The sequence below is a fragment of the Numida meleagris genome, chromosome 14 (genome assembly GCF_002078875.1).
Source record: "Numida meleagris isolate 19003 breed g44 Domestic line chromosome 14, NumMel1.0, whole genome shotgun sequence".
In the NCBI taxonomy this organism is placed as follows: domain Eukaryota; kingdom Metazoa; phylum Chordata; class Aves; order Galliformes; family Numididae; genus Numida; species Numida meleagris.
The window spans coordinates 324188-348251 of NC_034422.1; the positions used below are offsets into that span (position 1 = coordinate 324188).

General features: G+C 43.2%; 1 protein-coding gene across 8 annotated transcripts in view; it reads right to left on the minus strand.

Moving 5' to 3' along the window:
* Positions 1-21035, minus strand: part of HIC2 (HIC ZBTB transcriptional repressor 2) — a 78253-nt gene extending 57218 nt beyond the window's left edge. For 7 of the 8 annotated variants that reach the window (XM_021412968.1, XM_021412976.1, XM_021412971.1 and 4 more), the window contains exon 1: positions 20709-21034. The gene's annotated coding sequence lies outside the window, so the exon portion shown is untranslated. Of the gene's footprint in view, positions 1-20708 lie in introns of all 8 variants that reach the window. The other variant, XM_021412978.1, reaches the window with a different exon arrangement.

Below are 24064 nucleotides of genomic sequence, written 5' to 3' on the forward strand. Positions count from 1 at the left end.
AAAGAAAAGAAAAGAAAAGAAAAGAAAAGAAAAGAAAAGAAAAGAGAAAAATAAAGGAAAAGAAAAATAAAGGAAAAGGAGGTGTGAATGACAGCTGCCTGGAGTGACTGCTGGTCTGTAGGCAACAATGTCAGTGATGCACTGAGGAGCAATACCACACCTCATTTTCCCTGCCCCACAGAAAGTTCAAGACAGAGCCACTGGAGTACAGTGGTGCAGCTGACCTGTGGAGCTCCTCAGTCCCCAGTTCAAGATTCAGGGAGTCAGGAGTCAGCAAGAATGGATTAACTGCAAGTATGTTGTACATGAAGGAAATTACCCAGCTAACACGGAACACTCGTGTAAAGGCTAAAAACTCTCTTGCCTTAGGGCATAAGCCAACCACTAACTTCCTCTATGGGCAAGTTATTCCTTGGTTGTTTGTTTTAGGAGTTGTACCTTTCCCTCCCTTGCCAGACTAGATAGACAGATCATGGCTTCTTTCTGGTATGGCAATTACTGCATTCCACTCTGGAAGGGGGAGAACACACTGGGGAAAGCTAGGAATGTTAGATGCAAAGTTCCAATAACACACAGCTCCATTAAATAGCTTTCCCTCTCCATCTGGCCCTGCACTCTCATGCCAGCATTACACTGGGAGTACACAGCAACAGAGCATGGCACTTTACATCTTCAAAGAGTTCTGTGTGCAGGGTTCAGCTCTCATCTTGGTCTTCATGCATACAAGAAGCAGGATGTTCCCATGTAAGTAAATGTTTTACAAAACAAGTGGCCAGAGCAAAACTGGTCTGCAGCCGAGTCTGTGTGTTAGCAGAAGTTGCTGATAGATGTCTGTCCAGATTAGCTGCCCAAGCACTATCTCACTTGTAACCTTCATGGATAGTCTTCTTGAAAGCAGCTGCTGCTGCTGCTGCATTTATCTACTGGAGCCTCATTTCTTCACTGCCAATCTGCTGCACAGAAGGCAGAGCTAAACAGACCAGACACAAATAGCCAAAAGGGAAGACCTTGCCACACTAAATAATAAAAAACAGGAAGCCCAAAGCCTACATCTACCTACTGAATTTGTGCTGTTTCTTAAAAGGAGCAAAAGAATGTGGTTAAGGTACAGTTGAATGACTTACCTACGTTTAGACAAGTGGTATCTAAACAATGCTATTTTAGCTTACTACCGTAACAAATATGAGAATTGATTTAATTACTTAATGTTGGCTTTGCACAGTAGAGGTCTGTGTCAATGGACCAAAATGCTACTTCTATAATCTTATCAAATCACTGTACAATAATAGAACTTTTCTATGCGTTGATAGAATGGAGTTTGGCTCTGCATCAGAAAATAACCCCCGAAAGACAGAAGAGATACTGCTTAGCAGCATCTTTTCATGACTGGGTACACAGTTGTTATTTTCTTTCCTTTTCAAAATATTACTAAGTATCATCTTGAGGTATAGTGCCACAAGAAATTTCTTTTAATAATATTTTATTTTGTGTTATTTAAACTCTCTTTATGTTTCTGAGAGGTAGTCAATACAATTCTCCAAAAGACTTAAGTAAAAGGGAAGTTAACTACTGGTGCGTATGCAAATCTGTTCATCGTAAGCTTCCATTAAAGTTTTTTTCATCAAGGTACAAGCAAAATAACTTACTGACATTAACTGGCAAATACTTTATATTCATACAGTATCTTTCATCTACAGACTTCAAAGTATCTGACAGGCGGCAGGCAGTTGTTTCTCCATCAGTCCGAGGAGGAAGCCAAGGCACAAACTGGCAAGGTCTCCCAGACAAGGTAAAACCATTAGCAGAAATCTAAATTAACTGATTCTCAGACCTTAAAAATAAACTGCATTGCTCGCAGACCACGTTACATTTGCACCAGAGGGCAAAAATACCACTCACCCACACTCCATCAAGAACTGCTAGGGATTCTTTAAGAATTTAAATCACATTCATTAGAAACTAAATAAACATGGAACACGGTACTCGTCTCTAAACAGAGAAGGGATGGAGATCTGAAACCATTCCAAATCTTAAGTTCTATAGTGCACCAAGGAGGAGAACTCCTTGAATGAACCTGCAAAAGCACAGGTCTTCATTCGTGAGGAGAGGAATGGAAATCCTGCTTCACAACATAGCACATGTTTAAATAAACCTGTTCAGATGAAGATCTCTCTTCTCAGGAGGAAATAAGAAATAAGACTATAAGAAAGGTCATGGAAATCATTTCAAAACTGGCATGTTAAGAGAGCTTTGTTTCAGCCCTTCACCATGTTCTTGTAACTGAAGAAATGCTAACTGCCTAGAGCACTCAGATGGTCAGCAGAAAATCCTTTTAAACGTGAAAATAGAAGAAAAAAAAATCCCTGCACAGTGCTGTTTTAAAAGAAGCTTATGGATTCCTGTAAGTTTCAAAACAAACAAACAAAAAATGATACTGAGGCAATCTCTGGAGCAAGCAGTCTTTTAGCATTTAGACTGCAACAGAACTATTTTAAAATACACTCTTTAGATATGAGAACTCCCATTGCCTATGGAGTTGAATAATATTAGAGGCTACTAAAGTTTATTTTTCTTAAAGTTTTCACTTCAAATAAAGCTTTGTTTTAAAATGTATAAGGGCAACTGTTAGTGCATTGAGGTCCTGGTTATTGGCCAGCTTGAGCCCATGAATTATGTTTAGTGAGAAGTTTATTGGCTCAGTAAACACCATTCCAGTTCCCCTCACCCCTGAACTGTGGAAGCCAAACTAAGAGATATTCAATGCCATGTTACTACTCGCACCAGAGCAGCAATTATCTGATTACAGGCATTTTATTTTTTTGTGAAAAATTTGCTATTGCATCATTTAATTCAAGGAAGTCTTTAAATTTACCAAGGCAACACACAAAAAGTAAGTAACTGTTTGGTCCTGCTTACCACCATCCGGAGCAGGAATATTTGTTTCCATCTCATAGTTTCTTAGTGCAGGCACTACAAGAAATGCAATCCCTCAAATGCTTGGTAAGACAGAAGTCTGGCAAAGAACTTCAAACTAGCAAGATTAGAGTGGACAACCACAAGACCTTTCTGATAAAACCATTCTATGGACCCAGAGCAGAGTATGGGTTTGTAAGAAGTTATATTCATTTAATCTTATTATAACTTTGTCTCAAGGGAGACATGCAAAAAGTACTCTGTGTAGGTGAATGATGTTGCTCTTTGTAAGTTAAACAGACCAGAACAGCTTACAGCATCACGCCTTAATCGGAAAGCTGGCTACAGCTCAGGTAAGATGCACATGCAAGCCCAAAAACAGAACTAGGGCAGATTCATATGACATTAGCACTGTCTTGTTTTACCCTTGTTGTGGGAAGCACCAGAAACCAAAAAAGAAGACAAGCATCTCCAGAATTAGCAAGACTGACATGTAGCTGTGCAAAACCAGAGGCAGCTTCTGTTTGTGTGGCTGTCTTTGTCCTGGACACAAAGCTGTCTTATCTGGTTACCTTCCACTGCCATGAGCTAAAGACGCACATACTGAGAGTAAGCAATGATTAGTCAGTGTGCAGTAACTTGTTAGTGTGCTTGTTGTTCCAGTTCCCTGGAATACCTGAAATATACCATAAGACTCCACAGGGATTGTGTCAGTCCTTCAGGCAAGGAAATTTAATTTAGTTGGAATAATAAGTATGCAAAAGAGAGTGCTATGATAACAGTAGCCTGTTCTGGTAGCAAAGTAAACTGGTACGCAAGGAATTTAGGTTCTCTTCCTAGTCCTTTCCATCTGTCACAGAACATTGGCTTCATAATGCAGCTCTTCATGGCTCTGCTTCCTTTCTCACTTTTTGCCTATCCTGTCCTCTTTCAGGGAAGAGATGGTGTTGTACAGCACCTAGTGAAATCTTTAGGGCTTTGCAGTCCCTAAACTAAACAGCGTTTTTGTATAAAATCTTTGTTATAGACCAATTTATGCACCACCAACTACAAAATCTCATACTCTCATCTAAATGCTTCTTCTGATGCTGTGAGAATCATAATGCCAGAATCTGCCCATCTGAAAAGGAAGGACTTGTGCAATATAGATCTTTAACGTCCAAGCAATCCCACAAGGACATGCCAAGGCCATATTATCACATCCATAATGAAGCACCTCTAGAGAGAAGGCACAGTTAAAATCTTTCCACTCCAGCAGTGGTGAAAGACAAGATACCCTTCTCTTTAAACTTAACCCTCTCCCTTCCAAAGAATGCCCGGAATTTCTACTATTTCCCAGCAGAGACTGGAAGGCAAAGACTTGGCATAGGGCAAGACAGATAAGAGCAGTTGCCTTCGTAGATTTTTAACTCCACCTAATTGCTTAGGGCATGTGATGGTTAGAGAAAAACACATACACATCTGTCAGAGACACTACAAATCGCTTGTATAATTCCAAGCAAAGTCTAGTTTACATGTGGCTGCAGAATATAAAACACATCTGTAAAACTATCGTATAATTCAGCTGCTGCAGGTTTAATTTACAACGCAATGATACTGTTTTCCCTCTCAAAGACTGCCATTTAGGATCACTAAGACGCTGAATAAAGTCTTAGCTGTCTTCTGAGACACATGGTTAAGGCTGATTGCTGTTGGAAGCCTCTCTAAGCAAGCCACATTTAAACACCATGTTTTGCAAAAGGGCTCATATTATCTTGCATGTGAATTCAAGTCCTTTTACCAGTTTAAAAGTTGGGTCAGGACAATTTGCTTACATTTGGAGTTCTTTTCCAAAACTAATGGTATGTGGGATTTAGAGTTGAAGATATAAGACAACCAGATAAACTGCTGTTATCTGCTTTGCATCGTGCACGTACCATCTATAGTTTTCCTCCTAAGCTTTGTTCACATGTACAACCCACTTCTACAACAGTTGCACATTCAGCATGCTAACTATATTATTCTTGGCCATCCTGTTAAACTCCCAGTGTAAGTTAAATGCACAGTAGGGGACCGTGATGGATCCTCAACAGTTTTTTGATGGCTACAGATGATAGCTGGGCAAGGGTGGAAGTTTTGATATGTAGTCATGAAGCTGAAAGCTTTTATATTCAAACAGGGTGTTGGCTGGTACTATCTCTGTCACTTATCTGGTGAAACTAGATTACCAAAATGTACTATGCTTAGGGCTACATCAGACTGCCACTTGGAAGCTCCAGTTAGTACTACATACAGCTGCCAAATTGCTTAGCTAAATTTCACACGGAGATCATACGGAACAACTGTGATTGTTGATGTACTGTTTGTTTCACATTGCCATTCAAGGAGATATATTTGCATTATTAATACCTTGTATGACTTGAGTGATGGCTATTTCAGAGACCGTGTATTTCATTATATACTGACAGGCAGCTGTTAGCAGGATCCTAATTGTCCGCAGTGGACAATTTTAAGTCTCTCTGATCTGCAAGTTTGGGTGATGCAATATCTGCTCAGGATTCTCACACAGAGCTAGGACCCTGCCTAAATTTATTTTGGTGCCTCTTGAAATAAGAGAGAAAGAAAGGAAGAAAGAATTAATCCCAAAAGCATAACAGAAATTTGTGGAAAGCTAAACTTATTGGCAGAACTACAAGGTGCAGAACATTAACAAAGAATTATGATCTTTAGATTTTCTCATAGCGTTCCTCTAGGCACATAATATCATATTTTCTTAATGCAAGCCACTTAGGAGCAACAATCAATGAAATAAATTAAGTACAATAAAAATACTGGGTTTAGGATAAAAATGTGGTTCCTACCTTTAGGCTTGTAAGGAAAACTCAGCATAGTCCTACACTTCTCATAGGTAAATTCTGAATTTTCATCCCCTTGTTCACATGCCAGGCAGAATAAAAATACCCACCTACATTAAACCAAAGGGAGCCACTCGTAACCCAGACACAACCACAACAGACATTCTTGTCAGTCACTGGCTTAATAGAACACTGCTTTGTGGTTATACCCACCACTAGGATTTCATATTGCAAGTTCTAGCACACTTAATTTATTCCAGGCCATACATCAAGTATGGTTATTAAAATTTAAGATGGCATTTGAGACTGAAACTTTCTTTTGCAGTGTGTGTAGAAGGAACACAGTCGGGACTGTGGATGCATGAGTATATGAGTACATAAACACAAACTTGTAGCCATCACTGAAGAAAAACAGTTGGTCTTTAAGAAGGGAAAAAACTTGTAAAAATAATCATTAAATAGCTCTATAAATCAATTCCACAAAAATCAATGGGTAGCTACATCCATGAAGTGCCAGATATCTCCCACACATCAGGTGCAACTACCCATGACAGCAGCCCTGCAGCAGCCCTGTCTGCTGGGGATTCAGACGGTCAAGGGCTGGAGCAAGATCCCCTCATTGCCCATGCTCCCCTACTGCACTCTGTACCCCATTTGCACAAGGTGAGCTGCACACTGAGGTCTCTGGGGGAGGCAGCAACATCACTCACTTCCAAGGCCTGTATATCCGTATGACAGAGCCAAAAGAAAGAGCAGACTCATTGTAAAACTCCTCACACCATGAAGGACACATGAGGAAAACCCATGTTACTCATCAGAGCCAAGCATTCCACATGCCCAGGTGTGAAATGAAACAGGACTCAAAGATTTTTCAGCCGGCTTTGTCTCACGTCCATCCCCTCCTGAAGGCTGCCTTATGTACAGACATAACAGAGGTGGCAGAGGGACAGCCCCATTTGGGATATAGGGCCCAACAGCCACTAGCACATAGTAAGTGGCATACTGGCTAAACAAATTACTTCTTTTAAGTACAGTTCATGAGTTCCACTTTGTGTCAGTCTTGACTGTTCAGTGACTCCCTAGTGACTGTGCCGCACCACTGACCTCTCACTTTCAAAGTGTAGCTTGGTTGCATTTTCACATTTATAGGCAATGGATGCCCCTGCAATGACTGGAGAAACCCTTGGGGCTTTCATTTTGCGCTGGCAGCTCTCAGATGACTTTAGAAACAAACCTCCTGGGGCCATGTGGCAGAGACGGCATGAAGGCACAGAAGATTCTGGCTTTGTTAAAACTTGCAGAAAAATGCATGTCCTCTGTCTTCCCCTTCAAGTGCTCCACATGTGCTGTCATGTCTCTGGGCCTGTTATAGACACACACTATTTAAGAAATTCGGGCATAGCATTTTTGCAACAGAAAAGCTTGATGAGTTGGCCTCTGCTACTCAGCACTAAGTACTAGAACCTATTTTTTCCTGTTGCAGCTGAACACCAAGCATAAATGAGTTCAGTTATTCCACATAGGGAATGGTATTATTCTCTAACATCTATATTAGAGAAAGAGTGCATATGTGTGCATACAATAAGTAATAATGTAATGAGAAGACTCAGTGCTATCCACGGCCAGGAATGAGACTACATGGCTTCTCTCCAAGCTTTGTGACCCAATTGCAGCAGAGGCCAATCTGGTCTGCACATTGCATCTTGGCTGCTGGGCCTGATCTTAGCAATGAGCACTCTCAACCTACTCATTTCAATAGGAATTAGAATATTTGGTATCAAACCTTCCATTGGTCACAACTTCCCCTCACACCTAAGGACACGTAATCCTGGAGAGCAAGACTTTAACATAGGCTAGAGGTTCGAAGCTGAGAACAAGTGGGAATTATACAAGAAGCTTCAATATAACCACTAGTATCTAGCAAGATAAAGCAGCAACACATCCAAGTTCATCTCTTCTGGAATTTTCCTTAGAACTTCATCATATGAATCTTCTGCTCCAGAAGAATCAAACATTGAAAAGTACACTAAGGGAAACAGAAGGACATCTTCAACAGAACTGCCAGAAGATTTCACAGAATCACAGAATTGTAGGGGTTGGATCATGTAGTCCAACCTCCCTGCTAAAGCAGGTTCTCTACAGCAGGTTACACATGAAGACATCTGGGTGGGTTCTGAATATGTCCAGAGAAGGAGACTCCACCATCTCTCTGGGCAGCTTGTTCCAGTGTCCTGTAACCCTCGCAGTAAAGATTTTTCTCATGTTCAGACAGAACATTCCAGTTTGTGCCCATTGCTCCTTGTCCTGTCGCTGGGCACCGCTGAAAAGAGCCTGACCCCATCCTCATGACCCCTGCTCTTTAGATATTTGTGAGTATTGATCGGATCCCTCCCTTGGTCTTCTCCAGGCTGGACAGTCCCAGCTCTCAGCCTTTCCTCATATGGGAGATGCTCCAGGCCCCCAGTCATCCCTGTGGCCCTCCGCTGGACTGTCTAAAAGTTCCCTGTCTTTCTTGAACTGAGGAGCCCAGAACTGGACACAGTATTCCAGATGTGGCCTCACCAGGACAGAGTAAAGGGAGAGGATCACCTCCATTGACCTGCTGGCCATGCTTCTTCTTGGTGCACCCCAGGATACCACTGGCCTTCTTGGCACACTGCTGGCTCATGGTCAACCTGTTGTCCACCAGGACATCCATGTCCTTCTCCACAGAGTTCACAGTAGATGTTCTTCACTTTCCATCTCCCTAAAGGCATCTACAGTGATGCTTTCTTAATTATTGAGATCTCAGTTTGATACAAGTCAGTAAAAAAATAATTCTCCCAAGTTTCCTGCAAGTATCGTAATAGACAGATGTTTGCAGACAGTTTTTGGACATAGATCTCATTCAAAAGGGAGTCTTCATGCATGAACAGATGCTACATCAGCACTTGCATGGATGTAGCTCGAGTCTATTTTGGTGACTGTGAATTTCTGGAGTAGCTTCAAGTGAGGAGATGCCTGTTATATTTATGAAGGACAGCCCAGAACATGGTGCAAAGTCTGTATGGAAAGAGACAGAGAAAACAGATAGGAATGGGCACACACCAGAGAATTAACTGATTACAGTGATAGGACAAATATGTAGAAATGGTTGAAAAAAGCGAGTATGAGCAAAATTGAGAATTCTCGAGGAAGTAAAGAATCCAGCAAGTTATTAAACCAAAGCATAAATTGAAATAAGAAGGCTCTATGGACTAAGATTTGAAGCCAGCACTGGGATCTAACGCACCAGCTTGCATTTAAAGACCATCATGGTTAGTCGTACACCAAATTGCATAATAGATAAATGATATGGGTTGAAATAAGATTAGTCTAGGGAAATAGAGGGAGGATTGTAAGAAATTTTATTATTGAAATCCTTCTCCTCAATTCTTCTATACTCAAGAAAAAAAAAAAAAACACCTTAAATCCCTTTTCCTGCCTCTATAGGGCTAAAAAGTTAACACCATATTTCATAGCAGTTAACATGAAACAGGATTACTGTGCTGACTTGTTCTTAAAGAGCAAATGCATTCTAAAAATCTCGACTGGGAAGGAGGTAGATTTTTTTTTTTTCTACCAGATCCTCTAACAAGAAGCTGAAGGATGAAAACATATTCCTCTCTAAGACTTTGGGGGATGAGCAGAATGTAAAAGCTTGCTGCCCTCAGTAGGTCTGACGTACTCTCCCACTTGGATTTTTTTGTTCAATCATTTACTGTAGAGATCAACTTCCTATGAATAATCATTCTTCCCTACTCAGATGAAGCATTTACTCTATTTTCAGTGAAACCAAAAGAAATGCTTGGTTTATTCCTTCCGGATTAAGCTTTTAAAATAAGCCAAAAAGGCTTTATAAAGAAGATCTAAGGAATACCTTATTAATGCCAGCTAACAAACTGCTTTGGTACAAAAGGGAAGATTCAAACTCCTGTGCAAGCAGACATCCCAGCCTCAAGCCTACTCTGGCACGGGAGTATCAGAGTCTGTCTGAGACTTTTACATGGGGAGCACCGAGGCAATGAGCATGTGACATACATCCCACTTGACTCATAACGTCTTACCCATTTTCTCTTTGAGAACTCTGACCTCACAGCAAGTGAATCTGAGAAGAAAATACATTAATGAGGCATTCACTCAGCCAGGCTAAGGTTTTTAACCCAGGGATCTGAATCAGCTCTCTCACCTCCCACTTCTTTCCAGATATAATTAGTCAGTATCTGCCCTTGCAGCCAGCCCACTGCCTCGGTGGTGGTGGTGGGGACAGCATGGAACAAGCAGCTACAACTCCCTTGCCCAGTGTCACATGCTGTCCTGCTGCCTGCTTTCCTAAAGGCTGCAGAACAGTGGAAACAGCTTCCAGAACACTGCCTTGCAGAAGCTAGCATCCCCTCATTACAGGTCGGAAGGGAATGGAGCTGAGAGCAGCTACCCAACGCAGCCTCCTGATACCCTGCAGCAGCCCAGGCAGGTTCAGACCCATCCCAGCCACACCTCTCCCCATTTAGACAAGCCATGCCAGCTTCACACACCTGTTGGAGGCTTCCCCACATTTTAAAGGAATCCCCAGAAGGAGATTTGCAGGTGCTCCACTCCCTTCAAATTGTTCAGGCAAAAAAACAGCTTGAGAAATTGGACCCATAGTACTCAATGTGGCCCTCTGACCTTTTCCAAAAATGTTGTCAGCCCATCAGGCTGGCAGGACTGAACATCATAGCTAAACATTTTCAAAGCAGCATATGCTTTTTTAACCTAGTTGGGTTTTGGCTTGTTAGAGAAACTTTACAAAGGCATCACTAGCATACCCACAGTTTTGCAATTCTAGATTATGGGTGATTAAGATTATCAACAAATAAGTAGGTATACAAGTCAGGATTGGAAGCAGGCTTTTACTTAACACCAGCCTCACCAGGCACTTGAAAAATAAATAACCCCCCCCAGCAGTTCTGCTTTACCCAGCAGCTATAAGGCTCCAGCCCTGCGCCTCAGGCTGGGTTGTGCAAGCTCTTACTGCAGCAGTCACACTGGGTTCAAGCAAAGTGCCTAAGTAAGCATTTGCAGAATCTGACTCCCCCCCACCCCAGTCAGTTATCTATACTGCACCTATTTGTGCCTTGTATTGCAAGCTTCTTAGCTGGGGACATGGTCTGGAAGTATATTGTCAGCTGCAATGTGCTTTATCTTCATTTATGGCATTAAATCTAATTTTTGGTGCCAAGTGTAGCATTACCCTTACAATGACATCTATTAGAGACAGTTTCCCCTTAGGATTTGGTCTGACCAACAACCAGCTTGCACTGTTCGTTAATTTATTTTATTGCAAAACCACCATATTCATATTACCTCTCCACTTCTTTTATTTCAAGTATTTTGTTAAAAAATTATAAGGTAAGCACTGAATTATGGAAATCTTACACCTTGGCACTATACTGATTTTCAGATGCTTACATCCTTCCTTCCTTGAAAATTCAAAAGAAAACTGGGAACCAAAACCAAAATAAAAGCAACAAACATGGCCGATCCATCTCCAGTAGTGTAAGGTGAGCAGGGGCAGATTGCCATCCCTGTGCCAGTGGGAACATTCCTGCTGGGCACCCTAATGGAGACAAGGCAGAGGGGGTGGGACAGCAGCATAGCACAGCATGGAGTGATTCATATGGAAAAAAAATCTGTAACTTCTCCTGAAACCCTATGTCCTGCATGTCACAAAGGACAGCTGCTACCTTCTGAGTTAGAAAAACATGACCCCAGCCAGTCAGTCTGCAGACCTAATGCTAGCAGATAGCCTCCCACACACCACTTTTGATGGTCTTAGCCATTGTAATGAAGCAGCTTCCCAACCATCTCAGGAAGGGCTATGCTTGGTTTGGACCTAGGAAAGCTCAGGGTAAGTGTTGGGTGGAGATTTTGGGGGGGTTTATATGTATATATATATATATATATGTATGTATGTATGTATGTATATATATATATATATATATAGTTTTGGTTTGTTTATTTTTGTTTTTTGCTTTTTGATGAGGGTGCAACCCAAGCTGCTTGAGACGAACACAGAGGTAGCACAGGTCCACGTGTAACCACGGAGGAAGTGAGCACAAATAGGCAAATATTCTGAATGTCAGAGTAGACACACATGGAAACATTCTTCGACTCACCTGGACTCTTTTTCCTTTTTCTTGTCCAACCAGTTCAGGGCTGGGGAACATCCCAAGCCTCTGGCATATAGTATTAGATGTTCTCAGTATTAGGTATAAAACTACTGATAAGTCTCTTGAAATGGTACGGCTGGTGTCACATAGCTCATGTTCCATTTCAAGTGAACTTCTCAAAATTTGGAAGGGAACAGTATATTTTGTTTATTAGAAGCAAGAGAAACTGGGGTGCTTAATGAGTCATTTGTGTCTACTGGGATTGGGTCTACTTGTTTGGCCATGGCTACTGTTCTGCTGGGACAGAACCTCTGTGCAGCCTTCAGAAAGTCACAAAAAAGGTATATTGTTACATGAAGATAACAGAGACAGAACTGTACGGCACAGTTTACTAATTAGGAAAGCATTCTGAGATACTGGAGTGGAAAGGATCTCTTTGCTGATTAGGTAAATATTTTAATTCTGTATTCCAATGGTCTCTGTTCTGGCAGGATCCTTAAAATATATTTGCCTTCCATGACTGTCTTCTGTTGTTAGTTATACACCACATAGCTTTTAAATAACAGCATGGTTTCCACCACAGCAGCACTACTAAGCATACTGTTTTTCTGTGCATTTTGTTCCTCTTACAAGTCACTGAATTATTAGTACAGCATTCAGCATGAAATCCTCCTGCACTATTAGCAGGGTAAAATATTAGACCACAGTGGCTACTGCTGTTATTCAGTGTATCTTAAATGCTGATGGAAATTCAGCCCCTCTTCAAACTATTGTGCCTTTACATGACAATGGAAAGGTACAAAGAGATGAGATTATTTTTCCAGAATCAAACAGCAAACCAGTGGCAAACATACTGAAGCCCTTATTTTAGTCATGGTAATACAGATTGTCAGAATTATGATAGTGGTGAATAGTCCTCTCAATTACAGCCATCACTTAAAATTAACAACCAGAAACTGGAAGGTCTAGCAAAACTGGGATGAGACAGCTGTCTGCAGCTCCTAAAAAGAAGCTCACACTTGGGGGAATACTCGAGACATTCCCTCTCCAGAGACACCACCCATAATAACAGGCCAACACCTCTGCATCTTGGACGGGTATGCAGAACTGCATACATTAAGCTACTTTGAGTTCACTTAAGAATGCTGCCAGTTTGTAAACAGCAGAGTCAGTTTTGCTGCCAATATAATTTTTACCTAGAGCAAACAAAGTGCTTTTCCAAGAATTTCCAAGACTGTGGCATCATGCTGTACACTGGCACTGCACCATGCAACTCAAGGAGGAAAGACAAAAAAAATGAGAGCTGCTGCTTAGAGCATCCTGAAAGTGATTATGTAGAGGGATTTATTTACTTCCAGGAAGAGACTGGTGGTGCAGTACAGACCTTCCAAAAAATACCAGTGTTCATTGCAGGGGAATGTTACAGCTGGCGTGTTTCCATTTTTGTGACAATTCTGAAAGCACTGCTGGAGAAAGTACAGTAAGATAGAGAAATGTCGCTTATTGGAAGGACTGAAGAACTATCTTCTTTATTCTTCTTCGCCCTCCATGGGTATTGCATAACACTGTAGCATTACCCCTTTGGCAACTTTACCATTTTGAAGCTCAATTAGAATTAAGTGTATGATGACAGCATTTACGGTCCCTAGTAAGGTCAGGGTCCAATTGTACAAACATTTAAATATGATGAACATTTGTAAGATAAATACACACGACAAACCAAGGACATTGTATTCTCCATTCTTTAAACATGAAAATTAAGTTAACTTCCTTTATGACCATAGCATGGAAAATTTAAATCAGTGATACAAACTGAACCCAGAGTTCCCTAGTACACAGCTCACTCAGAAGAATTAAAGGCATGCATGCATTCATCCACTGTTGTGTACAATTTATGTATACATGTTCAATTCATAACAGTAAGTACTGAAAACCAAGTTTTCAGGGTAAAACATTTCCCAAGTCATATGTTACTTTACTTTTAAAACACTCTCAGCCAAATGCCAGTTTGCTGCCATCTGTAGAACTACAAGACAGCTATCATTCTCATGCCAAAATTCCTTTTATTTAGCATTTTGGTACTTCAGTCCTGGCTATGCACACTTCATTAACATTTATATTTTTTAGTGGATTCTCTTCCAGATACAACTTTTGTAGATACTTTTCCTACCCAGGACATCCATGTTTTTCTTTGAAGACTGAGCATGATCGTGTCATTAATATCACATTATCAAAGAACATCTGAACTTCCAAGAAAATGAACACAGAGCCTTTTTCAAGGACTTGAGAAGTTTGATGCAAAAAGTCCCACACAAGAACCATTCTGAATACATTATAAGGATGAACAGAAACTAAGAATAACAAAGCAACTCCCCCTTCCAGGGCTAGGGAAAAAAATATTAAGTAAAAACAGCACAAGTTCAAGTCTGGTATCATTTCAAACACTCTTCTAAATAGCTCGCATTTAAAACAATGCCAGTTTTCTGTACACACACACAGTGTTTGCTAGTGAAGTCCAACCCTAAGCAGAGAAAGCCACTTCCTTATTTTTTCATCAAGTTCAGGTCACTTACCTAACCTTTTGCATCAGAACCCTCTTATAAGGGAACAGAGAGGATGGTTTCTTTCAGTTTCAGTTTGATAACTAGTTCTTCCAGAATGGAGGAAGCAATTGAGATTTGGGGAAGGGTAGGAAAGCCAACTTCCTTCCAAACTAAAACTAGTTGTTAGAGACTAATAACTGCAAGTACTAAGCTCATAAAAAAGCATAGCTAGAAAATAATCAGTTTCCTTTTGCTCAAAGAAAATGCCCTTAGTTTTGCATTTAAAACAGAGCTGATTAAGAATCACAGAGTAAGTGAAACAAGAAGGAATTTTAGGAGGTCATCAGAAAGTATTTTGATTTAAAAAGCATTTTCCATATATTGTTTTTATTTAGCACATCAAAATACTCAGTTTTAGCATCAATTGAAATCAATGCTATACAAGAGGTTGCTTGATACATTTATCAGAAACAATAACAGTAAAAGAATTTTGCTTCTGGTTTGCATCTCAAATCAGTACCTCGTCCTCCTGTTTAACAGAAAAAATGCCAAATTTGCTAATTTTAAGTCACGCGTCAACATGTTTTAATAGATACAAACCAGTAAAATCCTACCACGCAGGCAAGCAAGCAGGCTTTAAAACGAGGTTTCTTGTTGGCTAATTTCAATTCCCAGGTTAAACTGGCAATGCAAATCACCAATTCTGTTCTGTTCCTTGTTGGACAGAGAAGACTTCCCAACTGTCAGACTGGCTGGTGGCATCTTGGCAGCTTTGGAATTGACATAACTGGAGTCCTACATTACACTGTCTTTACGGGTCTCCTAGAAAACTGAATCCACACACTGAACCCTTTCTTACACAATAGGAAGTGAGCACTTTCAGGGGGAGGAAATCTGCTGCACGCCCTTGTCATCTTAAACCAGTTCTTGAATAAATGGAACTAGCCTAGTATCAAGAACATACTGACATTGTTTGCCCTATGAGGCTTCTTCTCCAGTCATTGTGTTATGGCTCTCGTTTCAAACCCATGACAAAAGACTGATCCGAAGACAATTTTATGTTGCTTATTGTTAGGTTCAGCGGGGGAAGGGAGAGTATAGGGCAAACCGATATATTATTGAAAGCTACCCCCTCTTCCTTTACCCAAGAGACTGAAGGACAGCTAATGCCTCAGGCCAGTGTACTGAAGCAAAATGTTTTCTACCTCCCATCCAAAACCTGAATGAGGACACTACTGGCATCTTTATTCATCCAGTAACTAAAACTGCAAGAACAAGAGGTTACTGTACTTAGTTCCAGCGTAGAGTTCTCAGGATGTTTTACAAAATAAGCAAGCATATCTCACTCTCAAGGCCATTTTTATCAGGAAAGCAGCCCCGGATGACTGTTTTGAGCAGGAGTCTCCTTGCACTTCTATGAACTCTCCTTACTGTCTGCAGAAGACTGGGACCTTTCATCTCCCTGCTTGGCTGTCTGCACATGTTGAAGTGTGTTTTCTGGAGAACTGAGCAGTTTTGTCCTTTCTACATTAGAAGGAAAGCCCGTGCTGAAGGACGTCCATTGCTGAAAACCATTTCCCACAACATGTCCATTTCCAAATGTCCACTTGAAGTTTTCAGTTTATAAGATCATTCTTTCACCCCTTCATAGCCTGTGTATATAAGAAAATGTGATATAGTTCATATGTGATCCTGGATAGACTAGATTCCCCACCTCTTTCCATTAAGTAAAATCAGTAACTAGTTCCTGTTCAGGATTTGTGATTAGAAGGATCACCCTCAGCCCTGCCCTGGTCAGACAATACAGGCTCTAGGAAAGCACGAGAGTTGTCATTTCAATAATGCAAAAACGCTGTTGCTTCCACTCCAGAACAGCTGACTTGAAGTGCATGCTAGGCTGTGCTCATTAACAAAATGAGAAATTTGATATGTAGAAAGAAAACACTATGTGAGGATTAATCCTGGATTGCAGTTTGTGGCCAGCACTGGGCTGTCATCCAAACACAGATGAAGAAGAACAAAACTTCTCCCACCTGTCAACAGAGGTACAGCTATTGCAATGTTGTAGTCTCCCTCTTACAGCTACTCTAACAATCCCTTTTATATTAGCTTATGCAGGATTGACCTCACCATTTCGTTTCTTCCTTGTTTTGTGGGAGCCAGCACTGGAGGGTGAATTTTCTTTCCAGGAATTACTAACAAGACACATGAGTAACTTGCAAGTTTGAACAGCTAGCTTGTAATACTTGTACACTTCAAGGAAAGAAACCCAGCTTCGAACAGGCATTCTGTTGGAAGCTGGAGATGCTAACAAGAAAATTCAACTCACAGAATCATTTTTTTTTACATTGTTTCTGCTGCTTCTGAGAGGAGTAAACATACTGTCACAGCTGATGTGAAAACAAAAACAAACCTAAACAAGCCAATACAGCTGCTTTGCCATTGAGCTATAGCACAGCAGACTGAAATCACTATTGCAATACATTGTCCTTGCTCCTGATACTACAGCAAGATAAAAACCTATTTAAGCAGCTTTAGTGGTTTAATCACTGGTGTTCAATCCACACCAAAGCAAAGGAGAAGTCATCTTTACTTTTCAAAGATATCCTCTTGGTTATGGTTGGGTCGGGACTCTGTTGTTGCAATTTCACAGCTGAGCCCTGTTAATTTTTCTCCTAGTCCAGCAGGGTGAGCATGCCCACTGATGCTGAAACAGTCCTTCCCACTGAGCTTTGCCTGTCACTGTACAGCAGATGTAGTGCCTATGTCACAAATGTGCTCTATTCTCTTGCATTCTAAGACCACGTTTGCTGCTGCAAGAAATGCCACTTTGTGGTAACATTGTTCCACTGATACTGTCAGGAACTGCAGCTTTGTTCAAACATTTCATCAGCCTGATTTGAGCAGGGAACCAGAAGACTGGCTTTCTGTAGATTAAACGTGACAACCTCGTCATACCAATACCTTCTGTCTTTCAAGCTCTGATACGTTCCTCAGCCTGAATGAGAGGGTTAAACACTGCGCGCAGCACACATAACAGTTCTGATATGAAGGTAGATGTGCTTCAGTTTTCAAATATTATCCTATTTCACTACATTTATCATCAAAGGTAACAGGCGCTCAAAAATAACCATGTGCTATTTTCTACACAAGGAATGCACAGGATACAGTTTATCTTTGACAGTTCTTAATTACTGTGGGCTGTAAAGATGCTGAAAAACATGAAGCCTAGTTGCAAGATCTACTGTTCAAATTTTATACTGTGACCATAGATTTTTGGTTATAGCGGCTGTTTTAGGGAGTTTCAATCCATGACACAGCCAAAAACAACTAGCATTAGGTTCTGTTCTAGTTGTTCTAATAATTGGAAGATGTACCCTCCTAGAATAAGGCCTCCAACCTTCTCTTTCTCTCTCCCCCACCCCTTGTCACACATTGGCTTCTGCCAAACAATTCAGCACTGACACTACAACATGTCATGTGATACCAAGTGCTTCAAGCATCTTGCAATACTTATTACTATCTGCACATCCGTAAGTCATTCTGCCCAGCAATGTATGCGAATACTAACATCAGCTACATCTTTATGCATTAAAGATGTAGAGCTCACACAGGTCCTTGGAAGAAACCTTTTCCCCAAACACTGAAAAATCACCCCTTTTATGTATGTGCTGTCTCATGTGCATTGCACATAATTAGGAAACATTATGTAAGAAAAACCTCCTATAGCGTCAGATTTTCCCATTCCTCCTGCTTGTACCCCTGCAGCCACGTGAGTCTGCCATGATTAAGTGATGCATTTTTGATGCGAAAGAACAAACCACTGATGTAGGGTTCCCTTACCCGTGTCAGAGTGGAAAGTAACAAATGCAAGAGGCTGCTTATTCCTAATGCTGATCTCCTCCGGAGCTAAAATGATATGTCAGTAGCAGGTGGCAAGTTTGAGGAACCATCCCCTCCCCTCCTTTTTTTTTTTTTTTTTCCTAAATAAATATAACAAAGGGCACACAGAATTGACCTGATGGGTCAACCATCGAAAGTTAAACTGATTTAAATAATTAGACCTAGAATGTCAGGCACCACTGCAAATAATTGCTCCCACTGCTTTTAGGATTAGATTGCTATTGAATAGGTGCAAAAAGGAGGCCACTTGCAGTTGTGGAAATAAATCAATTTTCTTTCTATATGTCATTTTCTCCATGTATATTTGCTGTTAAATCCTAAGGAGCAATTTACAGCTTTCTCTTCAGAGCTGCTGTAGCATATACAATAGTTCAGAGTCATAAAAAAATAAGTCATCTTGAAATACTGATGTTTATACACTGTATTTATCAAGCACAGTGAACATCTGCTCATAGTTCTGACATTTTCCAATGAAAGTGACTATTGCATATTGTTTTCCCCTTTAATTTGTGGAAAAACATGGAAGACATTCAAATATAAACAGCATTCCGCAATAAATTTAAACCAGTTTCGGTCAAAGGACGGTTTATTACCAGAATGCACTTTCGATGATCTTCTCACAGCTCTCAGGTTTATTCTAACTACACAACATCTAGGGAGACTTCGGTAGCTGCCTGCTCCAGCACTCGCTCCCATACATAATTCATTCATTTTATGGAGAGGCACACCCTCGCCCAGCTCGCGGCTATCGACCCCGAAGTTGCTCGCCTCCCGGCACATGGCACCGAGTTTGCGGCGGGTTCCGCAGGGCGGGCTCCGGGCAGCGGGCACGGAGCGGCGGCGGGGCCGGGCGCAGCGCAGCTGGCGGCCGCGATAACGGGCAGCGGGCGGGGGGGACGTGCCGAGAGCCTCCCGCCCACCGCCGTGCCCGCTTCCACCTGGGCCTCAGCCAAGCTGAAGTCAATAATTCACTTCTCCCGCCGTATACAAAAGAGGCCGGGAGCAGGCAGGGGGCTGCGGGCACCGCGCGGCTGCCCGGGTCGTCCCCCTACGCCCTCCGACTTCGCTTTCCTTTTACGTGCAGACAGACGAACAAAAAGCCGAGCTGGCACCGCCGGGAGATGCGGAGCGCGGCCGGGTACGCTTCGCTCCTGCACACGGGACCGGGCAGCCTGCCCGGCTCGTACACTACAGCGGTACGCGCTTCGCAGCGATACTGCCAGCTTGCGCATAGAACATTCATTATTTTACACTTATACATATATACATGTATGTATTTCTTTTTTGAGCGGGGCGGACAGCGCAGCTCCCGGCATGGCGGGGCCGAGGCCATGCATTTCCTCCGGGGGCACAAAGCCGGGGGCAGGGTCCTGCCAGCCCCTTGCCGCGGGAGGATGCGCGCTGCCGCCTCCGAGCGCTGAGCCCAGACGGAGCTCTAACAAAAGCCGGAGAGCCACGGCCGCAGGCAGGGCGAAAGGAGCTGGCGGCTCCGTCATCCCAAAGGGCCGAGGGGGGCAAGAAGGAGCCGGGGCAAAAGTTCACCGCGGTCCCGGTAGGGGTGCCCGGGGGCTGCCGGCCTGGCTCGGCGCCTCTCAGCCCCGCGGAAGGACAGAGGAGGGGGAAGGAGGCGATGCGAGTCCCGAGAGCCCCTTCCCTGCCCTCTCCACCACAATACGGCCGGATCCTCGGCGCAAACACGCCCCCCGGCACCCCGAGGCTCCGCTCCCACCCTTCGAAGGAAAAAAAAAAAAAAAAAAAAAAAAAAGAGAAATTACGGCTCACTTGCAGAGGGTGAATGGAGATGGGAGAGACGGCTGCTCCGGAGCTGCTGCTCGCTCCCACGCCGGCCGGCCCCGGCGGGCAGCAGCTGCGGCCCCCGCCCTGAGCCCGGCACCGCGAGGAAGGGGCAGCGCACACCCGTATGCGCACACACACGCACACAAATAGCACGAGAGGAGGGGGAAAGTTTCTGGCCGCTGCAGCCGAATAGCCCACGTTTGTGACCCCCAGACGCGCACGGTAGCAGAGGCACCGCACGCACGCCCCAGCCCCGAAAGCAACGGGGCAGCGCGAGCGGTAGGGGCCCTGGGGCACGGAGAGAGGGCGAGGGGAGAGCAAAATATATATATCCCATTTCGTTTTCCCCGGGACTGCTGCCGGTGCTGGGCACGGCTACCGCAGGGCAGGGAGCGAGGGGCCACCCCGGCGGCTCTCCCGAGCGGCCCCGTGAAGATGGGCAAATAAACAGGGCTGCAAATAAAGAGCGGGCAGAAGGGCTGGGCTGCAGCGAGCCCCGCAGCGCCCGAGCGGGACGCGCGGCCCCTCGCCCCCCCGCCCCGCGTTACCTTCTTAGTGCATCTGGAGCAGCGGCTCTGCTTCCCCTGCTCCTCTCCCTCTCCTGTCCTCTCGGTTTATACCAGCCTGTTCCTCATCTCACAGCCTTCCTCCCAGCGCCATCTTGCAAGCTTGTGACGTTGGGAGCCGCTCACCCCTGACCCACATTTGAATAGAAGCCAAAATGAAAAAAAGAAGAGGAGAGAGAGAGAGGGGAGAGAGAGAAAGGGGGAAGAAGAAAAAGAATGAGCGGAACAAGGGGAGGCAGGGAAAGCAGCAAAGTAAGTGCTGTGCCAGTGTGGAGCAGCATCGGCTCCCACTCCCTTGCCAGCTAGTTTAATAATAAGCAATTTCCTGCTTTTGCAATAAATGTTGCCGCGGTGGGGCTGGGAGAGGGATGGCAGCAGGCTATTCCCACCGAATGACAGGGGCTCCCCCACCACGAGCCGCCCCCTCCCCTGCACCCACACCCCAAAACCCAGCCCTGACACGACCACCAGCACCCAGCAGCCCCAGCCCCGCCAAGATCTTGTGCGATGAAAAACGCATTTGTGAAGATTATCTCCCCCATCACTGATGAGGTCTCAAGCACATGTTAAGGGAAATTATATAGATTATTACTTGTACATGTATTGGAATCTTAATTGAGCGTCATACACAAATTAAGAAAACACGTTTGTGTGTAATGCAATTTGCATATTAGCTTTTTATCACTCCTGACTGTTAAGGACTGACAGTACGCTTTGTGCCATCCATGGCACAGATGAAGACACGGCCTTTACACTTATAGAATCAATAGAATTCTGAAGTTTTGTTTTTTGTTGTTTTTTTAATGCACCTATTGGAAGTATATTGAGGGGAAATGCTATTTGGATTTTGCATCCCTGCTCCTGCAAAGACATTCATGCACACTTAACTTTAAGCACGTCAGTAATCACACCGAGCAAGCAGGGGCTGTTCAAATGCCAGCATGAAGCATGTGCAGATCTTGCCAGACCAAGCTGCTATTTTGTAAAATGTGTAGTGAGCTGAGATCATTTTGATTTTACTGACCGTTGCCACAAAGTACATCTGTGCAGAAATCTGAACTGTATCTTTGTTCTACTTCCCCCTGGCAATGTTATAAAGACAGCAGCTAGTTAATCTGCAGTAACAGAAGCAGTGAATGTAAACATTTTTATTGTAATTATGCAGGGTTCTCCCATTGTCCCATGTAAAAATCACTGTATTAGCTGCAAGCTAATAGCTCTTTTCTTCTGTGCTGCCACTGCCACCTATGACCAAAACTCTCTGTTGCCCGAGCAAGGTGATTAATTAGCAAAGCCGAGCCTACCATTTAACACATCCCTAAGAATTCCCTAATAGCTTCAACACCAGTGACTCTCAGCCACTTTCTGTGCAGATCTCTGCAGCTTGCATGCACTTTAGCTGTATCCCAGCTGCATCTTATGCTCTCTGTCTCCGATAGTAAAGGTATTTGCTAGTTGCTCATCCAGAGTTCAAAGTTGCTTTTTTTTTGCAGAAGATGGTTCCTCCAGCCTTACCAAAGTGGCTCAAGGAGCAAATAAAGATAAGGCAGATCACAACAGCTGTATCAGAAAGGTCTGGACTGGTGGTTTGTTCACAGTACACCCAATAAAGAGAAGAACACTTTAGCAGTGGTGAGAACAGCAAACCTGACTGTCAGCACAGGACCCAGTGAAATAGATAAGGAAAAATTCAAGACTCTTCCCCTACCGGGAAAGTTAATTTAAGATTGGTGGTGCTGCTCCCAGCTGTGTTTTAAAGCAAAGTAGCCTTGCAAATAGCCAGGGAGGTGTAGGTAGCCATTTGCTTCATGCTGCGTGAGAGGAATGGGTAAGCAAATACACAGAAGTCCTTGTGCTGTGTTATCTAAACAGGGAAAAATGCATCCTGGAGTTATTTCAGGCAGGTTTAGGCAGTTGGGTTTAGAAGGACCTGCTTTTGTGAATCTCTGCGTGTCATTTCGAGACCTCAACAATGCCACCGCCTGCCCTCAGTCTTCCTTCCTTCCTCCCATGGAAGCTTGCCGCCCTAGAAACAGAGTCAGCAGAACAGCCTGTGTGCCCCTACCAGTTCACAGGCACACATCTTAGTTCAAACCCACTTTGATCAGACATTGGAACAAAGGTGCCAGGCTTTGTACAGGAATGGCTTAATGCACAGGCATTTCAGTCTGCCAACTTTGCTGTACAGATTATAACCTCTGAGAGTGAACAGAGTGAAAAGGTGGAAAGATGAGGAGAAACATCCTAAAATCTCACCACAAGATTTCTCAGAGCTGGTGTGCAAAAAAAAGCTCTACTTGTATCTCAGTCCCTTCAAGGTTTGGGGCCAATCAGTTCCAAGCATCCCTAAGGAAATTCAGAGATAGACACATCCTCAGTGAAGACAAAAAAAAAAAAAAAGGCAGAAATTAGGTGTCTGGCACCTGGAAATGATGTGGTAGGATGTAACACTGTGTTCAGTTTCTTGTGTGCATGATAATTATAAGGCTGAAAAAGAATTAATGAGAAAGCTAGACCTGGTGTTGTCACTGGAAGGATGGACATCTGGGGAGAATCTGATGAGCCAAGTAGGAGCATTACCACACCGACCTGGAAAACATCTACAGGCATGCAAGGGAGATACCATGATACCTGCAGTGTCTCCAAGCAGCCTCAGCCAGGGAGCTTGCCATCCGAACAGAGGGTACACCCTCAGCTTCCAAGAAGTCACACCCATGTTGGCACGCCTGGTGCTGGGTGAGACCTATGCCCGTGGAAGTGAGAGGCAGACACGCTGCTGCGTAGATGACCAGGCTGAAGGGAGATGGTGGCACACAAAGTGTAGCCAGGATGGTTTGAGCCATGGATACTTTGAAGAAATGGACTTCTGTTTCCATCTGTGCCCAACTTGGTTTCCAAATTTGGCTTGATTGTGTTATTTTTTAATGTTTATTTTGGAAAGGGCACAGTGGGGATGCAGCAGTTGTTCTGGGTGCTCTGCAGATACAAACAAAAGCTTCAGCTTCCTCCCCAGAGCATTGGTGGACACATCTTCATGTACCATCTTCATGTATCAGCCCTCAGTATTTGCTCAGGAACAGCTTTTTAATGCTGCTTTCAGGCAGAAAAGTTTAATTACTCTTCACCCACTTTCCCAGAGTTATTGTTGGGAAAATACTCATACTCAAACTAAGTTGATGACAGAAACCCAGAGGAATTTGGGGGTTTCCATTTGTTTTTAATTGTTTTGGACCAACTGATTGATTCAGAAGTACCTCTGGTCCTTTGCAGCTATGCTAATAGCAGGCTTATACTCCTCATAACATAGGAAGAGGACATGAGTAGAACTGTCAGTGTCG